The 22,594-nt window shown below is 43.3% G+C and overlaps 1 protein-coding gene across 8 annotated transcripts in view; it reads right to left on the reverse strand.

Moving 5' to 3' along the window:
* LOC105470567 (phosphatase and actin regulator 3) overlaps positions 1 to 22,594 on the reverse strand; it is a 270,600-nt gene that overhangs the window by 136,442 nt on the left and 111,564 nt on the right. The window contains exon 1 of one of the 8 annotated variants that reach the window (XM_071079095.1): positions 5,209 to 5,602. The exons of the other annotated variants lie outside the window; for them this stretch is intronic. The gene's annotated coding sequence lies outside the window, so the exon portion shown is untranslated. Of the gene's footprint in view, positions 1 to 5,208; positions 5,603 to 22,594 lie in introns of those variants that run through there. 8 annotated transcript variants of the gene reach the window in all.

Raw genomic sequence — 22,594 nt, forward strand, 5'->3', positions numbered from 1 at the left:
ATTTATACATATATAATCAGAGATAGAGACAAAGCCTTATGCACAAGAAAACAATGTAAGCAACCAAACAGTAAGAGGAATGTTTACATAATTGTAGAAGAGAGGTAGAACAGAATTTCAAGTATCCAGTGAAAATTATGTATTTGAAAAACATTTAATGATACCAAAAAATTTTCAAGACGCACACTATATTTAAAATTGGGATATGTAATTATATATACGATATGGTATCAGTATTATAAATATTTTCTGTATGTATGTATACATGAAAAAAGATGAATGGAAATATGCAAATATTCATAGTGATTAACTCTGGTTGATATGACTGGGAAAGACTTTTATTTTATTTATAAATATTCTATAATGAGTGTGCAATACTCTCAGACTCAAAAAGAAAAAAGACTTTATTTTTTTCCCCAAAAATCTTTCTGAAGGTGTAGCATTTGAACCGGACATTGAGGGGTGGGTAGGATCCTGACAGGTGGAAAAGAGCATTCCCATAAAGGAAGGTATGATGCAGAAACAGCAAGAAGTGGGTGAGGGGGTGAGGGAAAGCCATGGTAAGAGAGGTGAGGAAGAAAAGGGAGGAGGAGGCCTGGAAGAGGCTTGAATGCCAAGGTAAAGGCTAATGAAGATGAAGAAGATGCAGTTGGAAGTTACGGAGTCACTGATGCTGCTGTTCATTAAAATGGCAGAAGGGAAGGCTCTGTAGAAAGAGGTCAAGTGTCTCCAGGAACCACACATGAATTTAAAAGCAAGCAAGCTGGTTAAAAATAGTGGGAAATTTGAAAGTGTGTCCTGCCTTTTAAACGGCATAGCCAGTGAACTCAGCGGCTGTGGTCCCCATTTTGGTGGTTACGATGACACTTTGAGCCCCAGCTTGACCTTATCTCTGCCTCCCAAGAAACAAAACAAGCTTCAAAAACCAGAACCCAGTTACAATCCAATGAGGATCATTAACATTTCATGTCTGACAGCCCCATCCTTCCTGAGGTCTGCTTAGAGCCTGGGAGACTCCTGGTGTGGGATAAAAAGTAGGAGAATGGGATGAGTAAATGGGGCCACATCTATCTTTTCCATTCTTGTTTACAATACCTGAATAAATGGGGCTTTCTGTTCTTGTTAAGGTAAGCCTTTTGATTCAAAAACTATAGGGGTGAACTAGAGAGGATTTAAATAAATCTTTCCAGAAACAAATCTGCAAAAATAGAAAGACCTCAAGCCAGGAAGACCTGAGCAACAACCCTGACTTTGCCACTTACCAACACCTTCCCTGAGACCCGATTTCTTCCTCTGCCAACTCGGGAATGTCAGAACACAACAGGTTCTGCTAAACGACCAGATGACACAATATACATGACCCCATAAATGGCCATGTCCCATATCACTACAAGTAGCCCATAAGCTGCACTTCAGAGATGCCAAGGGATGGTTTTATCTAATCAAGGAAGGCCCTGAGACTAACTCAGCAGAATAGAAAGTGCCGAGTCGATCTCAGGAAACTAGTATTCCACCGGCACCAACTTCCCCAACACCACCCAGGATTCCCATCAGGTCCTTCATGCGTCCTGGACAAAGGGGAGGCTCAAGGCATGATAAATCTAATTTCTTCCTAAAACATACTAAGGACAATTCCTACTCCCAAGTAGGTGCTAACTCTCACATTTGAAGTCACCAAATTGCCCTTCCTAAGATGAAGGTAACAAACTACTCTCTTTATTCTGTAATACAACCAGTACTTCTTGGAAAGTGCCTATGCAGAAAACAGGGTCTGGCAAAAATAAAAGAGAATTCAGAACTTCAAGGTTTCATAAGATTGGAAAACCCCCCTGGCTTCTTAGAACCAATGAGAAAAGCAACAAAAGAAAGCCAAAAAGTCTTTAAGTGGCAAAGGGTGGTTTAGAATTGGTCTGCTGTCACACCTATGGTTAAAAATCCCAAGTGGATTGATGTGGTGTTAGCAAACTAGGACAAAATTCATCAGCAAAGGGGCCATGGTTATAGCTCTTCTACGGGAGCCTGACAAGATCTTAGATCTATGGAAAGGGTACATCTCAAAAAAAACAAAAAATTGTACATGTGGTTTTGGCAGATGAAGCCAACTGGGACCAAAAAAGTTTTGAGATTTTTATTGTCCAAGCCATCACCAGACTGAATAAAAGAGACTGAGTGTTGTAGAAAATAATCCTTGGATCTCCATTTTTCTAGGCTGAGACACCTGCTCATACTCTATGAAGAGCATGTCTTCCAATATCTTCTTTTTATTCAGCAGCAAGGATAACCAAAAAGGGAAGACTTCAGAAAGGTGGCACTAAAGCCAATGAAGAAGGCCAATGAAGACGGAAGGTAGTCCCACAGAGCCAAATCAGGCCTAATCAAGGAACTCTCTTTCCCCCAGAGAAGGGAATGTCACTGTATCTTCATGTGAGAACTTCAGGGGAGTAATCATTTGGCAGTCCATCGTCCCTTTTCTGAACTTTCACCACAGTTATCCTATCCCTGTTTCACCATTAAATCTTAGATGTTTGATGGTGGGGGGCACTTGTCATAAGTCTCCGAATCAAGAAGAGCCATGTCCAACCATGATGTAAAGATAATGATTCATCACTCAAAGATCCTAGACACTGAGCTGTGAGTAGTGACTGAGTGGGACTTTGGGGCTGTCTCCTGTGAAGTAGGACCTAAACATCTGGGGACCAGTAGGGCAACCAAAAGCAGACTCTATTGACTCACAAATGTTCTGTGCCTCTCAGCGGGAGGGAATTACACATCCCCACCTGCAGAACCCAGGCCTGCACATGGGACTTAGTCTGGCCAACTGAATAGGAGTGGAAGTGGCATCTGCCCCTTCTGGGTGGATGCTTTCCCAGCCAGGGCACAGTTCTCCACGCTCCCCCTTCCTGCCTCTGTGATTGTGGAGGATATGTCGACGTGGTGCCTCGGTCCAGCTGGTGTCCAGAGAACTTCCATAAGCAGCGTCCCTTTGCTATCCCACGATCAACATGTCGAATTAGAGAGACACAGGCACCATGGTTGTGAGCCCCTCAAAAGTCCAGATCACTAGAGCAGCATGTGCCCAGCTTATCCTGATGAACTCCCCGCTCCCCATCTGCCGCCCATTGGCTTGGACGGAGCTGACTCTCCCATCGGCCACCCCAGTGACCCAGCTGTACAGACAGACCCAGGCCTGGCCAATCAAATCAGAGCATCACATGTCACTGATTGGTTTGAGAATCGATTCCAGGACTTTTTATGGAACTGTCAGGAAAATTTTTAAAATTTGTTTTCCCAGGTTAGTCCATTCCACATTGTTAAAAAGGAACACCTGAGAATGGGTGGGTAATTTACAAAGAAAAGAGGTTTAGTTGGCTCATGGTTCTGCAGCTTGCACTGATGTCTGCTTCTGGTAAGGGCCTCAGGAAGTTCAACTCATGGTGGAAGGTGAAGGGGGAGCAGGCACATTCGATGGCAAGAGTGGGAGCAAGAGCCAGGCAAGGCGGCTCACGCCTGTAATCCCAGCACTCTGAGAGGCCGAGGTGGGAGGATCGCTTTTTGCTCAGAAGTTCAAGACCAGCCTGGGCAACATGGTGAAACCCTGTCTCTACTAAAAATACAAAATTAGCCAGGCATGGTAGCATGCACCTGTAGTCCCAGCCACTCAGGAGGCTGAAGCAGGAGAATTACTTGAACCCAGGAGGCAGGGGTTGCAGTGAGCCGAGATTGTGCCACTGCACTCCAACCTGGGTGACAGAGAGAGACTCCATCTCAAAAAAAAAAAAAAAAAAAAAAAAAAGGGAGCAAGAGAGAGAGAGAAGAAGGGAGGCCCCAGACTCTAGCTACCAACTGTCAGGAACTCATCACCATGGGGAGGGCCCCAAGCCACTAGGCCCCACCTTTAACACTGGGGATTACAAATCAACAGGAGATTTAGAGCAGACAAACTTTCAAACTGTATCACCAAGTAAAGATTGCAAAGCTTTGAGAATATGAGCCAGGGGCTCTACACAGTCATTTCCTCCCTTGTGGGGAGAACACGCTGGGGGATGAAGACAAATCAGATGGACACAGAGTCAGGCACAAGAGAGCAGAGCCCTACTGGCGTGGTCCACACCACCGAATGCAGCCGCCTGCCTGAGGCCCTCAGCTTTTCAGTAACCAATCAACACCTCTCTTCATTTACACCAGTTCAAGTCAGACTTTTTTTTTTTCTGTACTCTTTACTAAAAGATTCTTTATGCTAACAGATTTCATATTCTCTTTGTTTCATATTCTCTAACAATTCTTTCTATTGTTAGAAAACAATAAGACATTTCTAGAGAAGCACTGAGGATAAAGTCCACAGATGATGTGAGGACTTGACAGGTAGAGGGGGTTTTAAACCCAGGAGAGAAAGCAGGTTGCCTCCTCCTCAATCGCAAAGGAAAGAACCAAGAGCCCAGACCCCAGGGAACCAGGCTGGGCATGGTTTCCCTGCTGTGTGTCTAGTCTGGGTGCTCAAACAGAAGGTCCTCTGGTTGTTCTGGCTTTTCATGTATGTGTGTGACCATGTGTGTTCATATTCTAAGCAAAAACACAAGATTGGAACAAGCAAAGCAGAACAAAACCCCTCCTTTCCCCAATTAACAGCTCTTGGGGAGAGGACTCAATTATCGTTACAGGCATAAGCTTAACGACCATGAACACTAATGTGATCCAAGCAGGAACCCGGAACAGCACTGGCTCCTGGGAGCTGGGTGGGTTGATGAGCAGCCTCCAGGCCCACGCACCTAGATGGGGTCACGGTGCCATGTGTCCCTCTTCCCACCTTTGCAAAAGTCTCCAGAAAACACTGGCCACATTGAATCAGAGAGACACAGAAAGGAACACACAGTTGAAACGTGCTGCGGTTTGGTACCTCTCTGTCATTTCCTAATTTGTTTATGCAGCGTCCTAGACCTCACTTGCCCTCTGAGTGGCCTTACCAGACTCTTCTCATGAACTAGGACAGAGTCCCACAGTCTGAAACTCCGAAATCAACCCTATTGTCCTTTGCAGAAATCCAAATACTACAAGCCAGCATGGGAAAAGTTCGAGTTGGTCAAAGAATTCAGAGGAGGCCGGTGGGGTCTCACTGTCACTGTTTTCATCTAGAGGCCATTAAGTTAATTATGTGAGAAACTTGGTTGCACAATAAAAGTTAAAGCCTATTGCACAATTCTGGAAGGTCACCTGTTGACTTGGAATCGGTGCTTTGGAAGGTGGCGTGGGCTCCTTCTGCTCACTGGAGCTCTGACCTCTGAGTCAACCACACCCCCAAGGTCTTCATCCACCACTTGGCTCAAAGAGTAACTGGACACCCAGGGAAGATCCTCATCCCTCCTCAGGCTCAAAGGCCAAGCATGAGGGGGCCACCACCAACTCCTCTCACAGCAAAGCAGAAAGACCAGGATTCCAGCAGCCCTTTATTATTGGGCCCACAGCCTGCAGGAAGGGAAAGGACAGTGAGAGGTTCAACAGACAAGCCTTCTCCACAGAGAGAGGGCAGCAGAACTGCCCTTGAACCAGGAGTGTCTCGGCTCAGGGGCACTGTGAGCCCCATGGAAACACTTCACAGGAAGCACCCCTTTCATTTTTCACCCTTTGAGCAGTTGATGAACCAATCTATACTCAGAGAACTGAAGAGAACCAACTTGAAAACTATTTTAAATACTAAGAGAGTATTTAACATAAATATTAAATAATAAGTAATAAGATAAATACTAAGAGAGTAAGATGAATCACTCTTTTAAGGTTACAAAATGAATGAATCCAAATTAGTATTTCTTTTTAATGTTAGCAAAATCACCAGATTGTTTAACAGGAAACAAAAATCTCATCTGCAGTAACCAATGCAAAATATTAACATATAGAAATAAAACTCATGATAAATTGTTGGGCTCCCTGAGAAGAAACCATAACAGTTAAACTTAGAATTATATTGACTTTAAAATTGTCAAATACTGGCCAGCAGCAGTGGCTCATGCCTGTAATTCCAGCACTTTGGGAGGCTGAGGCAGGTGGATAACTTTTTGCTCAGGAATTGGAGACCAGCCTGGGCATCATGGCAAAACTGTCTCTACCAAAACTACAAAAAGTAGCTGGCATGGTAGTACACACCTGTAATCCCAGCTACTCGGGTGGTTGAGGCAGGAGATTTGTTTGAAACCAGGAAGTGGAGGTTGCAGTGAGCCCAGATGGCACCACTGCACTCCATCCTGGGCAACAGAGTGAGATCCTGTCTCAAAAAAAAAAAAAAAAAAAAAGTCTTACATACTAGGACAGACATATACTAGGCTTTTGAATGGGATTACTCAATTTGGTAAAAATATCAGTTCTCCAAAATGATTTTGTAACTTTTATGGAATTCTCACTGTATTTTATAATCTGATCTAACTCATAATATTCTTCTTGTAGCATATACATAATAGAATGGCTCCCAAAATTGAAAAAATATATAATGAAGGAGGTGTTTGGCTGGATATCAGAATATATAATACAACTAACTGTCAAAACAGTTAATATGAAGACATGACGGATCCAGACAAATAAAATAAAAAGTCCAGAAAGAGAATTTAGTATAATGTAAAAAATGGGAATACTATAAGATGTGCATTTCCAATCAGTGGCAAAAAAAAGAAAAAAGAAAAAAGAAAAAAGGACTATTCCCAGGATAGTGCTGAGTCACTGGGCTACCCAGAACGGTCAGGAAGCTACACCTCACATTCAAATGCATGTCCCATGAGCTGAAGTGGAAAGAAAAGGAACCTACAAGAAAGGCAGAAGAAAATAATGGGTAACTAACTTGGTGATGGAGACCTTCTTAAGTATAGGAGCAATTAATGAAGCCTTAAAGCAAAAATACTAAATTTGACCTAACAATTTTTCAAACTTCTGAACATGAAAACATACCATAGCAAAATCAGAATGCTACTAAGAAACTAGGGACAACACGTCTAATATAGACAACAAAAATACATCATTACAAGAGGACCCTTAAAGCCACTCTTAATGGGAACATAAAAGGAGAGGTCATTTTATTCCTTGCTGATGGGAAGGCCACTTGGCCCCTTCTCTCTTGAGGGTTACTTAGCAAAAGTGTATGGAAGTCTTTAAAGTGTTCAGGCCCTTTAACCCAAGAATTTCACTGCTAAAGATTTTTTGTAAAGAAATGAATGAAGATGGTTTCAAAGATTCCAGTGCGAAGGGGCTTTCCAACACAACTTTTCATACCACGAAAAAACAGCCCACTATTTAGAAATCCCATGTTCGAAGAAAAATTTAAGAATGAGAAATTGCTGGTGGGACACAAAATCAAATACAGAGAACTATTTAAACTTTGAAATATGTGACACACATATATTTAACTTTCATTCAGTCAGTAAATTGGCACTGAGTGTCTTCTCAGGAGTACTCTGTATAGAGCAATAAGCACGACAGACAAGAACTCTGACCGCTTTGAGTTTTCAGTCTAATGAAATTACACACACACACACCCCCCCCAAGGAAATACACCAAAATATTAATGATATCTAGAGTAACTATGAGTAAAAATTATTTTATTTCTTGCACTGGTCTGAAAATGTTTATCATGCACATGTCTTATTTTCATAATTGGAATAAAACTTTGGTTTAAAATCTCACCATTTTCTACCCAGAATACAAACCTTCCCCCTATAAAATTATACAATGATCTCACTAGTGTGTCTATAAAGCCATGTTTCCCCTGGGTCTGGTTGTGCATTATCTGAAGATGCTTTCCTTGAAAATAATTTCCTTTGTTAAAAGCAAACAAAAATGGGCAAGGAGAAAGAATATGAGACAATGATACGACTACTATATTTGAAAAATCTAAATGACCTTTCAAAAGACTTAGACTTAAAATAAATGCATGACTCAGGAACAAGTGATCCCAATGACTAAACGTCCTCATAAAAATACCTTTAAAACATCCCTAACTGTAGATAATTCACCATACCAAAAAAAAAAAAAAAAAAAAAAAAAGGCTACTCATGCTTGGAAATACTGACAACAAAATGGGAATTATGTCGGCAAGTTTCAGGACCTGCTCAAAACTAACATATTTATGATGCTTATCTGTGCCTCAGGAATGGAGAATGGCAGAATCAACATAAACACCTTTCAAATGCTAGAATAGATGAAGAGGAAGGGAGAGAAGCAGCATTTAAAAGAGGATCTCTTTGAAATTGATTCTTGCAACAACATGCTTGTTTAGAATGACACAACACTGTCAGCTCCATCTTGGACTCCATAGGGAGGGCCATGTAAACAAAACTCGAGCAAAAGCTACAAGAACACACACCATGGTCCCACCCAGGTCCAAAATACAGGCTGCCAGAGACATAACCCTCATTACTGGAGATGTGCTTTTCCTGGTTTCTTCTCTCTTTTCATGGATGAATGTAGATGGAAAGCCATCAACTTGAAAAGCACCGGAGTAGTCAGACTAATCAATCCATCATTTACTTATCCAGCAAATATTCTGTGAGGCCCCAGGCACTGTTCTAGGGCTAGGATACAGCCAGGGATAAGCCAGATGTGGTCCCTCCCTCTGTGGAGCCGACATTCCAGAGGTGGGGGACAGACGATGGCCAACTAAACAGACAGGGTCATTTCAGAGAGTGAAAAGTGCAAGAAAGGAAATCCCAAGAGGAGTCTGTGAGGTGCATTTGCCTGGCAGCATGCAACCCTTTCAGTAGAGTGGTCAGGGAGGACTTCTTAGAGGATGTGACATTTCAGCTGAGATCTGGACAGTGAGAAAACTTGGGGTGAGGGTCTTCTGAATAAAAAGAAGAAGAAAGGATGAAGGTGCAGGATCCAACATGGTGCACAAAAGAACAGGAAGGGGGCTGGAGGGTCTGCAGAGTGAGGAAAGAAGATGGAGTGGGAGAGGAGGCCAGACAGGGAGGTGATGATGGTGGGTCCAGGCCATTTGGGTCTAGGTCAGGAGCACATCTGAATGACCTGCTAAGAGCAATGAGATTCACGTATGAAACCATTTGGAAAATATTGAAAAATGACCATATGCCAAAAACTGGGATGAAGCCAAGATGTCCTTCCACAGGTAAACGGATAAACAAACTGTGGTACACCCCGACAATGGAATATTAAGCAGCAATAAAAAGACATGAGCTATCAAGACAGGAAAGACGTGGAGGAACCTTAAAGGCATCTCGCTTAGTCAGAGAATGCAGTCCGAGAAGTCCATATACTGCAGGATTCAATCTGCGTGACATCTTGGAAAAGGCAAAACCATAGTGACACTAAAAAGATCTGTGGCTGCCAGGGGTTCTGCAGAGGCAGAGCACAGGGGATTGGGAGGTCAGTGAAACCATCCTGTATGATACTGTAATGGTGAATACATCCCATTATGCGTTTCTCAAAACCTGTAGAATATAAACACAAGTGTAAGCCCTGATGTAAACTGTGGACTTGAGTTAATAATTCATCAACACTGGTTGATCAGTTGTAACAAATGTGCACACAATGCAACACGTTAATAATAGGAGAAACTGGGAAGGGGAGAAGAGGTATATGGGAACTCTTACTTTTTGTACAATTTTTGTATAAATTTAAAACTGCTCTAAAAAATAAAATCTATTTTTTAAAAAGAGTTGCTGGTATAATGTTCATAGAATGCCTTTATTTCTGTCCAGGTCTTTCCCATCTTACTGGAGCCTATCTGGTAGCTAGACTGTCAGAGTAACTAGTGTCCCCAGAGCCTGGCAGACAGATGGTAGCCAGAGAGGCAGCAGCCAGGCAAAGTCATGGTCAGGCAGAAGCAGTGTATTGCTTTGCAAGAAGTCTGCATTCCCTGGTTCTGCTACCTACTTAATCTCTCTGGACCTCTGTTGTTTTCTCATCTGTGAGACAAGAAATAAAAACACTGATCTCAGCCTCACAAGGATGCTGTGCAGAGTAAGGAGACACGGGCCAGGCACTCAGCCTGTCATGAGCACAGGAGGAGTTTTTGCTAAATACAAGGAGAAAACAACTCACGATGATTTATTGTCCACATTTTTATTATGTGAGTCAGATCTGTTTCATATATGGCTTGGACATTTCTGTTATAAAAAGGAAAAGGAGCTGGACACAGTGGTACACACATGTAATTGCAGCATTTTGGGAGGCTAAGGCAGGAGGATCACTTGAGCCCAGGAGTTTGAGACCAGCCTGGGCAACATAGTGAGACCCCCATTGCCACAAAAAAATTTTAAAACATTAGCCAGGCACAGTGTGGTGCAATTGTAATCGTAGCTACTTGGGAGGCTGAGGCAGGAGGATTCCTTGAGCCCAGGAGGTCGAGGCTGCAATGAGCCATAATTGTGCCAGTGCACTCCTGCCTAAATGACAGAGCAAGACCCTGTCTCAAAAAAAAAAAAAAAAAAAAAAAAAAAAAAAAAGAATAATAAAGAAATGTAAGCACCTACAAAAGTACAGAGCATGGAAATGTGAACTACCATGTACTCATTGCTCAGCTTCACTTCAACAACTACCAAAGAATGCTGATCTCTTTCCCTATATGCCCCTACCTGCTCACTCTCATCCCGACTGGATTATGTTGAAGTGAATGTAAGATATCATACCATTTCAAGTGTAAATATGGCTTGAACCTAAACCAAAAATGATGTTTTTAAGCACTACCCTTGTAGATCCATCTTTTAGAATTGTCAATGACCTAGCTTGGTGAGGGCATTGAAAAACAGTGCTGCCATTAATTTTTCTGTGTTTATAAGTTGATATAATATCTTTGCAGACCAATGCTTTACATCTAGACAAACTTAAAATGCACATATAATTTGGTCTAGCAATTGCAATCATCAGAACATATGTTACAAATAAACTCAAACCTGAAAATAAAGATGCATACATGGTTAAAAGATTATTCGAGGTAGCACTGATTCATCAATGAATGTTTGGAAACAATCCCGGTGTCAACCAATAGGGCAGTGGAGAAGAACGTTTTCCACAGATTATTAGGCAACACATAAAAGACTGAGAAAGAACAACATCCACCTCCATGAAATGATCTCCAAGAAATATCACAAAGTAAAAAAAGATACAGAACAGTATGTGTAGATTGCCATCATTCATGTGACAAAAACACACATATGATGAATGACATGGGAGGTGATGACATGAATAAATCCACAAGAAATCACAAAAAAAAGAAACTTGTAACAGTGGTTGCCTCAGGGAAGGAGAACTGGTCAACCAGAGAGTAAGTTTAGTATGCAAACTTAAGTTTTCTCTTCACTTCTCTTCTCTTCTCTTTTCTTCTTTGACGGAGTTTTGCTCTGTTGCCAGGCTGGAGTGCAGTGGCTCACTGCAACCTCCAACCCCCAGGTTCAAATGATTCTTCTGCCTCAGCCTCCTGAGTAGCTGGGATTACAGATGCCTGCCACCACAGCCAGCTAATTTTTGTGTTTTTAGTAGAGATGGGGTTTCACCATGTTGACCAGGCTGGTCTTGATCTCTTGACCTCATGATCCACCCGCCTCAGCCTCCCAAAGTGCTTGGATTACAGGTGTGAGTCACCGTGCCCCATTGCAAACTTTTCACTATCTAATAAAGGTGATGACGATGATGATAAGAGTATTCATGATAGCAATGTGTACCTTTTCATGCTGCTTAATGTTGTAACTATATACATATATCGCCTATTAAAATATTTTTACAATATATGTAAGGAGAAAGCGGGGAGAAAGAAAACCATTTGTCAGACCAAATATAATCTCCAGCCTCTAAGGAGATTCAAGAGGAATGACAACATCTAGGAGACTGAAGTAAACAAAACTAGGAGCCTTCTTTTAATAGCATAAAAATGTATGTCAGGGGTTTAGCAGTCACAAGGGGTAAATGAGGCATCGGCATATTCCTCAAGGATGAATGACTTAAAGATTTGAAGTTTTTGGTTTGGGGCCATGTTTTCTGTAGCTCTGGGCCCCTAATCTAGGAAATGTCATATCTGTCTCAGCCCAAGACTAAAACAAGAAAGGAAGCATAGCTGTCTCCTTGCAAACAACATTACCAACTCCTGGGGTTTCAAAGCAGATAACGGCAGTCACCAATGGGCTCAGCACTTACGTCCTTTTCTGGCTTGGTTTTAGATATTTTCCCTGTTCTTGGAATCTTCTGTGCTGATAAAAAGTAAGAAGCAACAATACTCCTTTCCAGTTAATACTCCATAAATTTGTTGATGTTTTCATAACTGACATGACCTTGGGATTTGAGATCAGCAGAAACACTGGAATATCTGGGGGAACTTGTGTTTCTGAATGTACTTACCAGGCAGCACTGATCTTCCTTCAACATCCTGCGGCTCATCTGGGCCAGAGGATGGCAAGCTGAATTCTTATCAGACTGAGAGAAAAAGTCATCAAAGACAAACTTACTAAACTGAGGATTTATTTGTGTGCCTGATCGAGAACTAGTACCATGGACAGTTCTGTGGGCCATGAACATGGTAGGTAATTAATAAATGTTTGCTGCAAACATTCTCCTGGAGAAAAGAAAATTGCTTTACAGAGCAAAGTCAAATCATACCTTGACCTTAAAATAAAAATCATTAGGTATCCAAACTTTTCACCTTCCCTTCTATGCTCCTTAAATAAATCTCTTGTTTTAACAATTATTTCTCCAATTTCTTTGAGTAACAGAAGAAAACCTAAAAGCACAGGGAGCCATATATCAAATGCACAAAACTGGAGGTTACTGAAGCTGTCATCTGGTGTGTGTTTATATGTATAACTATTATAATACATGATAAAGCATTCCTGATAAAGGTGAAATCCTTTTTTTCTCATTCAACACTCCCAGAAGGAACAATTATCAGAGATTTGGTATGTGTCTTTTTAGACTGATACGCACAGCTCTCACATTCTCTTGCTTGCTGTCTCTGTCTTTGTCTCTCAATCTCCCTGCCCCTCTCCATCCAGTCTTTTTTTCACTTCACATTGACATGCTGTATATGATATTATTTTGTTGGGGTGGGTAGGTTTACAAACATGATATTATACTGTCCACTTCATTTCTCTCCCATAGAAATTTAGTTCATTGCTTTTAACTATTGCCAAGTATCCCATGGTAAGAATATGCCACATTTGATGTATCCAGTCCCCTATTAATGGTCATTTAGGACTTTTTCCCAGTTTTTCATAATTACACACAATGTTGATATTGTAATGAACATCCTGGTTCAAGCCTCCTTAGCTAGAAATAGTCACAGGGAGTCAAAGCATTTGCTTTTCCAATTTTACTTGATATTGCCAAACGGTGTCTGCAAGATGGCCATACCAATTTATATCTGAGATGTATAAAAGAGCTGTTTCCCCATGTGTTTGCCAACACTTGATATTGTCAGTGAGAAAATACTCACAAAATAATGTGAGTTAAAAAAAAAAACACACAGGATACAGCATAAATGGTTGCATTAGTTCATTCTTGCATTGCTATAAAGAACTACCCGAGACTGGGTAATTTATTGATTAAATTAAATTTGTTTGGTCAATCTCTTAGGTGAAAAATGTCCTGCTTGTTCTTTTTTCCTCTTTTCTCCTAATCTCTGCTCCTTTCTTAGCTTGTGCACTGCCTAGAACATGATGCATGATGACTATTTCCTTGGTCTCATGGGTAACAAATAGCAATAGCAGCTATTTGAGGTTCAGGAAGGTTCAATGAGTTACCAATGGTCTCATGGCTAAGAAGTGGTAGAGGAGATCTAGAGCCAAGTCTCCTAGCTTCCAAAGGCCCCTCAGTCATCCTTTGATATTTGTTAGGGGCCTCTGCCTGCAAGGGATAAAGAAGTAAATCTGAGCCACCATGAAAAATACTTTTTCTTTTTCTATTTCCATAAAGTCATGATATAGATCTGTAAGGCCTCTGAATTCCAGCAGCAATCAATACATATGATGCAACCATATGCTCAGAAGAAAGCAGGTAGAAGATACCTCCTGAGATAGGCACATGCCTGTACTGTTTGTCAACAGGCTCTCGGGAAGGGCTGCTGGGCTCCTGGTCAAACCCGGGAGATTTATTTCCACCTTCTGAGCCTTCTGAGCCTTTGTTTCATATCCTGGTATGTGGGGTAGTCCTTACCTTATAGAGTCCTAGGGAGAATTAAAGAGGCCAATGCTTGTAGGGCTTCCTATCACATCATTATTTCATTCTGTTTCACAGCCTGTCTCTCTCCCTCTGCTGGAATATTTGGGGTGAATCCCAGCACCCTCTGCTGAACTCTGAGACCCTTTATTGGATCATCACCAATAGATTCAGTCTCCATCACCTGGGCAAGGCAGAGCCTCCACAATAGGAAAGCGTGGTCTGTCTGAAAGCCCCAGCAGCAATCCAGGTAAACCAAGAGTAGGGCTGGGGAGGAAATGCATCGGCCTTCAAGGTCCCCCAAAAGCAGAGCCGAGGCCCTGAGGGGCCACCCAGGGTTCCTTCAGCCTCAAATGGTCAAATGCTGGCCTGGCTCTCCTCAAAGGTTGCTGGCTTGTGTTCTCCGTGGACAGCTGCCCAGAGAGCCTGGTGTGGACAGAGCCAGCAGGGACTGCTCCTTAGTATGCACCAAGCTGCTCCCCGGCCTTCTCAGCAATGCTGGCTGGAATACAAACAGCCCGGGTCTGAATGTGCAAACCCTGCTTAGGTGTGAAGAGCATCCCAGCGAGACCAGGGAGAAAAACCCCGTGTCCTGAGGCACAGCCCCAACATGCTCAGACACTCAGGGATGACACAAGTCCTTCCTTCTGCCATGGGTCAACCACATGAAAAGTATCTTCCCAACGGGCCTGAGATGGTCACTCATGGCCCCACTCTCCATCACTGCCACCCTTCAGACACTCTCAGTAAAGCGCTGAAAGAGCCTGGCCATCCACTGCCCAGTACTAATTAATGCTGTCCTTCGTCTTGGAGGCAGTGTCATTGTACTATTGCTGTCCTTTATAACCAACCACTGCTGTTCTGGATGCTTCGGGAATCCTTAAGTGCTCTCTGTTTAATTTTATTGTGTGCTAGCACCAAAGCATGCAGAGCACTTCTCTCTAAGCAAAGCCTGGCACTATGTTCGCTCTTCCTAAATGAAGGATATATAGAAAAGCTTACAGTGGATGCTATGGAACTGGGCTAAGGATATTAACTTATTTAACCCTCCCCAGATCAAAACAAAATAGTCCGGGCGCGGTGGCTCACATCTGTAATCCTAGCACTTTGGTAGGCGGAGGTGGGTGGATCACTTGAGGTCAGGAGTTTGAGACCAGCCTGGCCAACATGGTGAAACCCTGGATCTACTAAAATTACAAAAATAAGCTGGGTGTGGTGAGGTGAGCCTGTAGTCCCAGCTACTCAGGGGGCTGAGGCAGGAGAATTGCTTGAACCCGAGAGGTGGACATTGCAGTGAGCCAATATTGTGCCTCTGCACTCCAGCCTGGGTGACAGAGTGAGACTCCATCTCAAATTAAAAAACAAACAAAAACAGACAACTTCTATGAGAGAGATACTCTTACTCTCCCCATTTTCTAAACAGAAATTGAGTGTCTAAGAGGTGAAGAGAAAAATGACTGACCCCAAAATTCTCAGTCAATGAGAAAATACTCACAAAATAATGTGAATTTTAAAAACCCAAGATACAGCGTAAGTGGTTGTATTAGTCCATTCTTGGATTGCTATAAAGAACTACCTGAGACTGGGTAATTTATAAAGACTAAAAGGTTTAGTTGACTCACAGTTCCACAGGCTGTACAGGAAGCATGACTGTAGAGACCTCAGGAAACTTATAATTGTGGCAGAAGGCAAAGGGGAAGCAGTCACATCTCACATGACATAGCCGGAGAAGGAGGAAGAGAACAAAGTGGGAGGTGCTACCCAGATCTCATAAGAACACACTCACTATCATGAGAACAGCAAGGGGAAATCCATCCCCAGAATCCAATCGCCTCCCACCAGGTCCCTCCTCCAACACCAGGGATTACAATTTGACATGAGAATAGGATGAGGACACAAATCCAAACCATATCAGTGGTACAATTCCAATTTTGTCTACAGTTTCTATATTTATATAGGTACCCATAGGAAAAATTATGGTAATAAACTCAGCCAGGATGTCAACCAGATTAATCTCTGGGTGGTGGGATTTTGTGTGACTGCAAGTTTATTTTCACCTGTCCACATCCTTGGGGGAGTTATGAAAATGCATACTACAGCATCTAGCTTGCAGAGAGTTCACAGTCCACTTGTCCTGAAGTTTCTGGAAACCTGGCCAATTGCTGCTCAAAGCTATGCCTAGAAGAAGCACTGAATGGCAGAGCACCCAGCAATCACTGGGCTGCTTCTTTCTCTCCATGTCCCTCTGAGCACTTGCACAATCTCCTTGGACCCACAGCATTTCCCCCTGTCCCTGCTGCTGTGTCTTCCATGCTGAGGGTCCCAGTGCCTTCATCAGCTGCAACTAGAATAACAACTAGAGCAGCCATCAGTGATGGGCAGTATTCTAAAAGCTTCTATGTATTATTTCATTACAAGCCAGGTAGGTGCTACTATTACTCCATCATACAGATGCAGTCAGTGAGGTTCAGAAAGGCCAGTGCCTTGCCCCAAACCTAGCTTGTTGAAGAATAACTTAAATTCCTTCTATCTCTTCACCTCTTTCTTTTGCAATCTTTACCTCCAGTGTCTTTCTTTCCTTCTTCCATCCAGGCTTTCTCTCATTTCCTTCCTATTTAGATGCCTAACTTCATAACTCACTCACTCCCTTCCTGCCTTTCCACCTTCTTTCATCCTATATTTGTGGTGACTTACTAGGTGCCAACGATATAATAGTGAGTCAAGGAGATTCCTGTCTTCATGGAGCTTACAGTTGGGGAAGAGAAGCAAACAAGTTCACTTCCACCTGTGTATGTGATCCGTGTGTGACAAGCAGAGGGAGACAGAAGCCAAAACAATGGTCTGTGGGTCCCTGAGGAGCCTCTCACCTGAAGGATTGAAAAGGACGCTCATTTCAGGAATTTTCTGGCCTTTTCATGACAAGGTAGACAGCCCACAACAGAAAGACAGAGTCTGCATCTCTGCAAAGTCCAGCTGGGGACACATTTCTATAAAGTCATATATGACACAAAACACAGGACCAGTCAGCCTCTATGTGGTCAGCGAGGCAAACTGCAAAAATGGCCACATTTCTTCATCTCCCCAGACTAGGCCCCTCTGTAGTGAACTCTGTTCTTCCCATCAAGAGAAGATGTGTGCCCCCTTCCTTTGAATCTGGGCTGGACTGGGACTTATGTTGCCAATTGCAGGTAGAAGAGATGGTGGGCCTGATTTGAGCCTAGGACTAATGGGGCTTTGCACACTTCCCTCTTGCCTGGGGTTCTGCCTCCACCATGTGAACAGGCCCAAGATAAAGAGTACAGAACAGAGTTGAGTCACCCCAGTTATCCCAGCTGACACCAAAATCAGAGTGTTATACCCAGCCTGCAGTTGAATACAGATGCATGCGGGGGCCCAGCCAAGACCAGAAGAACCACCCAGCTAAGCCCAGCCTAATTGTCAACAAAATCACAAGCTAAATTCTGGAATAATTTGTTGCCAGAAATAGGTAACTGATACACCAGGTACCATCTCAGTCTCAGAAGCAGTGAAGCTACAGACAGGGCTGGTGCCTCCCCTAAGAGCCTATTGAGTCTATATAAATGGTTCTTTGTCATTTCTGATAGTTGGGAGAATGAAAACATCATATTCACAGAGCTCAGTGACAGCACATGAATAGATGTGAAGTCAAACAGCACTGTCCCAATGTCTTAGAAACCTAAATGTTTACCCCAAATGAAACAGACTACCCTAAAAGTAGGCGATGATTCCAAAACTGACTCCAAGCTCACCAAGTGTTTTTAAAGATTCCCAGAACAAAGAGAAGAGAAGGGAGATGGGGACGGATTGTGGGCTAAGTCAAGCACATAGGTGCAACAAGTCACAGGATCTTGGAGGTTAAGGATGTCTGTGCCAGACGCCAATGCTTATTCTCTAAGCATCTCATTTGATCATCACACAACCCTGAGCCAGCCACTATCAGGACCCCCACTTTAGAATGGAGGCAACTGCAGCATATAGGGGTTAAGGAATCTGCTCAAGGTCATGACGGTGACATGAACCCAACAAATCCTCAAACCGAACCAAACCAAAAGAGAAGACAGCCACACACCATATATAATGATGCTTTCATTTTATAAGTGAAAAACCTAAGGCTTAGAAACATTAAACAAGTTATAAAAACCATTACCTTTTTTCACTGAGTACTTACCCGGTGCCAGATAACGTCCTAAAAGTTTTATATACATTTTCTCATTTAATCCTAATACCCTATAATCAACATACATTATTCTAGTTAAAAGGCAAAAATACAGATGTGGAGATTCATAAGTTGCCCAAGGTCATAAGGGATGGAGTTGATATTTTAACCAAGGCTCCCTGGTTCCGACTACTGCCATAGAGCTCTAGCCAAGAGGAGGCAAGGTCTAGCAGGGCACCAGGCTCTCTGTGTTCACACTGGCTCTGCGTTCACCTTTTTAGTGCTCAGTTTCCTCACCTGCCTCAAAGCATTGTTTGAGGACTGAAGGATTAACTCATGGAGAGTACAGAGAATGGTATCAGGCACATTGTCCAAAAATGTTCATTGCTTGCATCACCAGAAGCATCCATCATCTTCCTTCCTCCTTCTCTGAGCACAGAGACCATGACAGACTCACAACCAAACCACAAGCCCAGGCCCTGGCAAGGGACAGTCAAAATCATCACTGGGCAATTGGCCTGAGACTATTTATAAGTTGATGGTAACTCAAAGTGAGTACAAACAAGGACACCTCCGGAGCTGAACCACGGGTGACCTTCAGGGTTGTCACCCAATTCTATTTATTACCATTCTAGGCCAGTGGCTCTGTTGGGTACAGGCTTGTAGGGCTTTTGTTCTTGAGACTGGATTTCACACCACTCACTTCCTTATCAAACACCGTGCCCTGGGTACTTGTAAGGTTTTCCCCACAATATCAATGAAGCCAACCCCTCTGAAAGAACTTCCTTCCAACTTTGACCATGGAGGCAAAGGAGTGGTGTTGGCCACATTGCGGCCTATCTCGGAAGGCTAAGAGATAAATGGAAATAAAGGTTGAATTCCTTAGCTTTGTCCTTTCTTCTAAAAGCAACATAGCAGAAGGAGGTGCTTGGATTCAAAAGGTCAAATTTAAATCGTAGCAGTCCACTAAGCTAAATATTAAGTTCTTTCTGGGTACCTAAAAACATGCAGGGTCAAAAGCTGGAGGCTTGGTGGGGCGAGTGGATCTGGAGGTGGGTTCAGGGTTGGGGATTCCCTGGTTTCTCACTGCCGTAAACTCACAGCATCACTTTGATAAAATCATATCCTCTCCAGAAAATGAGAGAGTTAGAAACCTCCTCAGCATTCTTCCAGGATTAAAATTCTATATTTCTTACACAACTAAAATCCTGCTAAAGTTATCAGATATTTAAAAGACATATAGGAAATAAGATAAAATTTATATAAAAAATAAACAAGAAGTAGAAAAAGCTGCAAGAGGAATAAGGTATGAGGGAAAGAGACTTCTGTTATTAAAACATATAATATAGTGATAATAATTAAAACAATGTGGCTTTGTTGCAAGGATAGACAGAATTCAATGGGACAAAATGAAAAGTCCAAAAATAGACACAAAATTGTATGGAATTTAATGTATTTATAAAGGAGGCAAGAAAATCAGAGTAAAGCAATTATCATTCAATAAACGTAGTTGGGACAATTGATGGCAATCTAAAATAGAAAAGTAGGTTGGCTCTGTCCCTCACATTTTATATCAAAAGAAATTCTAGACTGATCAAAGTTTTAAACACGAAAGATGAAAGCATAAAGAGTAAAATAAAATCACACCTGTTGACAATCAGAGGAAGCTTCTGACAGGAGAGCCAAGGTCTCCACCAGGACACCTGAGGCCATATAGAAGCTAAAAATGTGACTGACGTCCCCTCCACGTGCAGGGGTCCTGCTCTTACCCAGTCTCAACTAGTTCCTCCAACCTCCTGAACAAAGACCACTGAGATATCCTATAGTGGGAGGCCTCTTTCTTGATAGTATCAGATAGAGCTGGTCCTTGCTTCTTTCATTTCTTCTAGAATCATCCAGTTCATATGTCAAGCCCTGTAAAAAATCCCTCCCGGTCCTGCATATTGGGATGCTGTCATGGCCCTCAATGCTGTGTTACCCTGTTATGCAGGAAGCTCCATAAATCTTATCTGATTTGATCCCAGGAATGTCTCTCGTGGCCATTGGCAGGGAGGCTTTTGTAATATGAACAGGTAGCAACTCATTAGTTAAATGTTCATTATTAGTAGCATAAGCACCAGAGACCTCCCAGGAAAGAGAAGGGGATGGTGAACTGGAGGTGGATCCCTTTCCTGGGAACCCTGGATCTGAAACTATTCCACCATGAGATGCTTCATCCACCCAGTGAGGAGGAAGAATTTACTAGGAAGAAGAGGAAGAGGAGAAGGAAGATATTTCCTGCTTTGGAGCATGAAACCACTTCTCAATAATACAGTCTCCCCACAAAACTAAAGTCTCCTTCCATTCTGCACACACCTCCTGTGCCCGAAGAAGCACCGCACTGAAGGCCGGGGACGCAGGCTAATGCTAAATGTGACTTTGGCTCTCAGGAAGCTGACAACCCAGTGGGGGAAGAGACAGAGCAAGCCAGACAACTAAGGCAGTGGGGATGGGGTCTGAGGGCCCCGAAGGATTAGCCCAGAATGCCAAAGGGCATCAGGAAGGATGACGTGATGGAGCCTGCTGAAATTGGAAGGGGCCTTCTTGCAGAAGTGATGCCGAGGCTAGGATGGGAGGGTGAGCTGGAGTCAGCCAGCAAACATCTGTGTTTGTGCATGGCAGGGGGCAGTGTGGGTTAGAGTTCTAGCACAGCTCAGACCATGTGTCCAGGTCCCCAGACTCAAAGAATCATGCCATCATAAGGCCAGAGGTGCAGGATGGGGCTTGGTGAGGAATTTGGGTGTTTTGTTTTGTTTGATTTTACAAGCCATGAGCAACCACTGAAAGATCTGAAACAAGATGGGAACATGGAGGAAGGGGTGTAGCCTGTCATAATGAGATTTGAAGTTTCAAATGATCACTCCCATTGCCCAGCAGAAACCCAATTAGATGGGCCTAATAGAGGAAGCTGGAAGGCTCAGGATGCATCTGTGCCCTCCCAGCGCAGAGACAAGGGGGGCCTAGACCTTCGTGGTGTGGCTGGGGGTAATGAGAAGCAGATGAATTGGAGAGGTGCTGAAGGCTGGAGATGCCAGGATGCAGAGATGTGGCAGGGATGGGGATGAGGAGGAAAATGGAAGGGGCAGGTGAATGCCCAGGTTTCTGGCTTCAGTAGCTAGGTGGAGGGTGGTGCCCTCCCCTGGAACTTTGCAAGAGGATGAGGGATTACCACTTTGGGATCCCTGGCAAGGTGTCAGTTTCCTTTAGTGCCAAATGAGGGGCTGGACTACTGCAGGGGGTTCAAAATTGTTTCACTGGCTATGTCTGAACTCCAGGCGAATCCATGCAACATCCTAGTATCCAAACCAATCAGATGGGAAGGGACAGTGGATGGCACCTGTAACCCGGTCAGTTTGGTTTGCTCCTCAACAGGCAGACCCTGTGGCACCTCTACAAAACTCCTCAAGATCCCCACACAAGTGTGAAAAAACGCAGGACCCAACAACTCCCCAGCCCCTGCCATCTCTGTCTCACTCTACGTTTGACACACCATCTTCCCGCTTCTGGGTCACCCCACTACCCGACCTCAGACCTACCCCACAGTCCATTTGGCCTTCTGGCCAACCTGGAACTGAGTTCTGCCCCGCTTGGAGACTGACCCTTCCTCCAAGGCCACCCCACCAAGGGCTGAAAGGACAGTGGGTCCTACCCATTGAGCTGATGCTGCCCGTGCCTTGTTTCTGCCCTCAGCCCCTGCAAATCCACATGGCAACTCTCCTGGCATCATGAAAAGCCTGCACACAGCAGAGAAGTTGGCTCTCAAGATATGCATTTAAAAATACCCATGAGATAGTGTGGGTATCTGGAGAAAGAATGAAGCCAGGCACCTCGGCCCACACAGGATGCAAATATGTGCCTTGGAGGAATCTATGTTGTTTCTCAAACAGAGGCCTGAGATATGAGCACCACCAAATAACAGAAATTAGCGTTCCCAACAACCACAGCATCGCCCAGCCCAAGCCCGCGAGAACAAAGCTTACTTCCTACAACACTCTTGGCCTCTTTGTCCCGATCACATTAAAATAACTCTAACAATGGAGTGGCCCTAATCTCGCAGTTTGAGGAAAAAGTTTTGTCATTATTTATTTATTCAGCATTTATGAATTACCCCCACTGTGTTCCAAACAATGATGTAAGACAGCTTACAAAAATGAAACTGCAGTTAAGAAAAACAAGACAAAATAAAAAAAGGCCAGGGAGAAAATAAATGAAGGAGGAAAAATACATGATTCCATGGCTTCA

Source organism: Macaca nemestrina, chromosome 15 (assembly GCF_043159975.1).
Source record: "Macaca nemestrina isolate mMacNem1 chromosome 15, mMacNem.hap1, whole genome shotgun sequence".
Taxonomy (NCBI): Eukaryota; Metazoa; Chordata; class Mammalia; order Primates; family Cercopithecidae; genus Macaca; species Macaca nemestrina.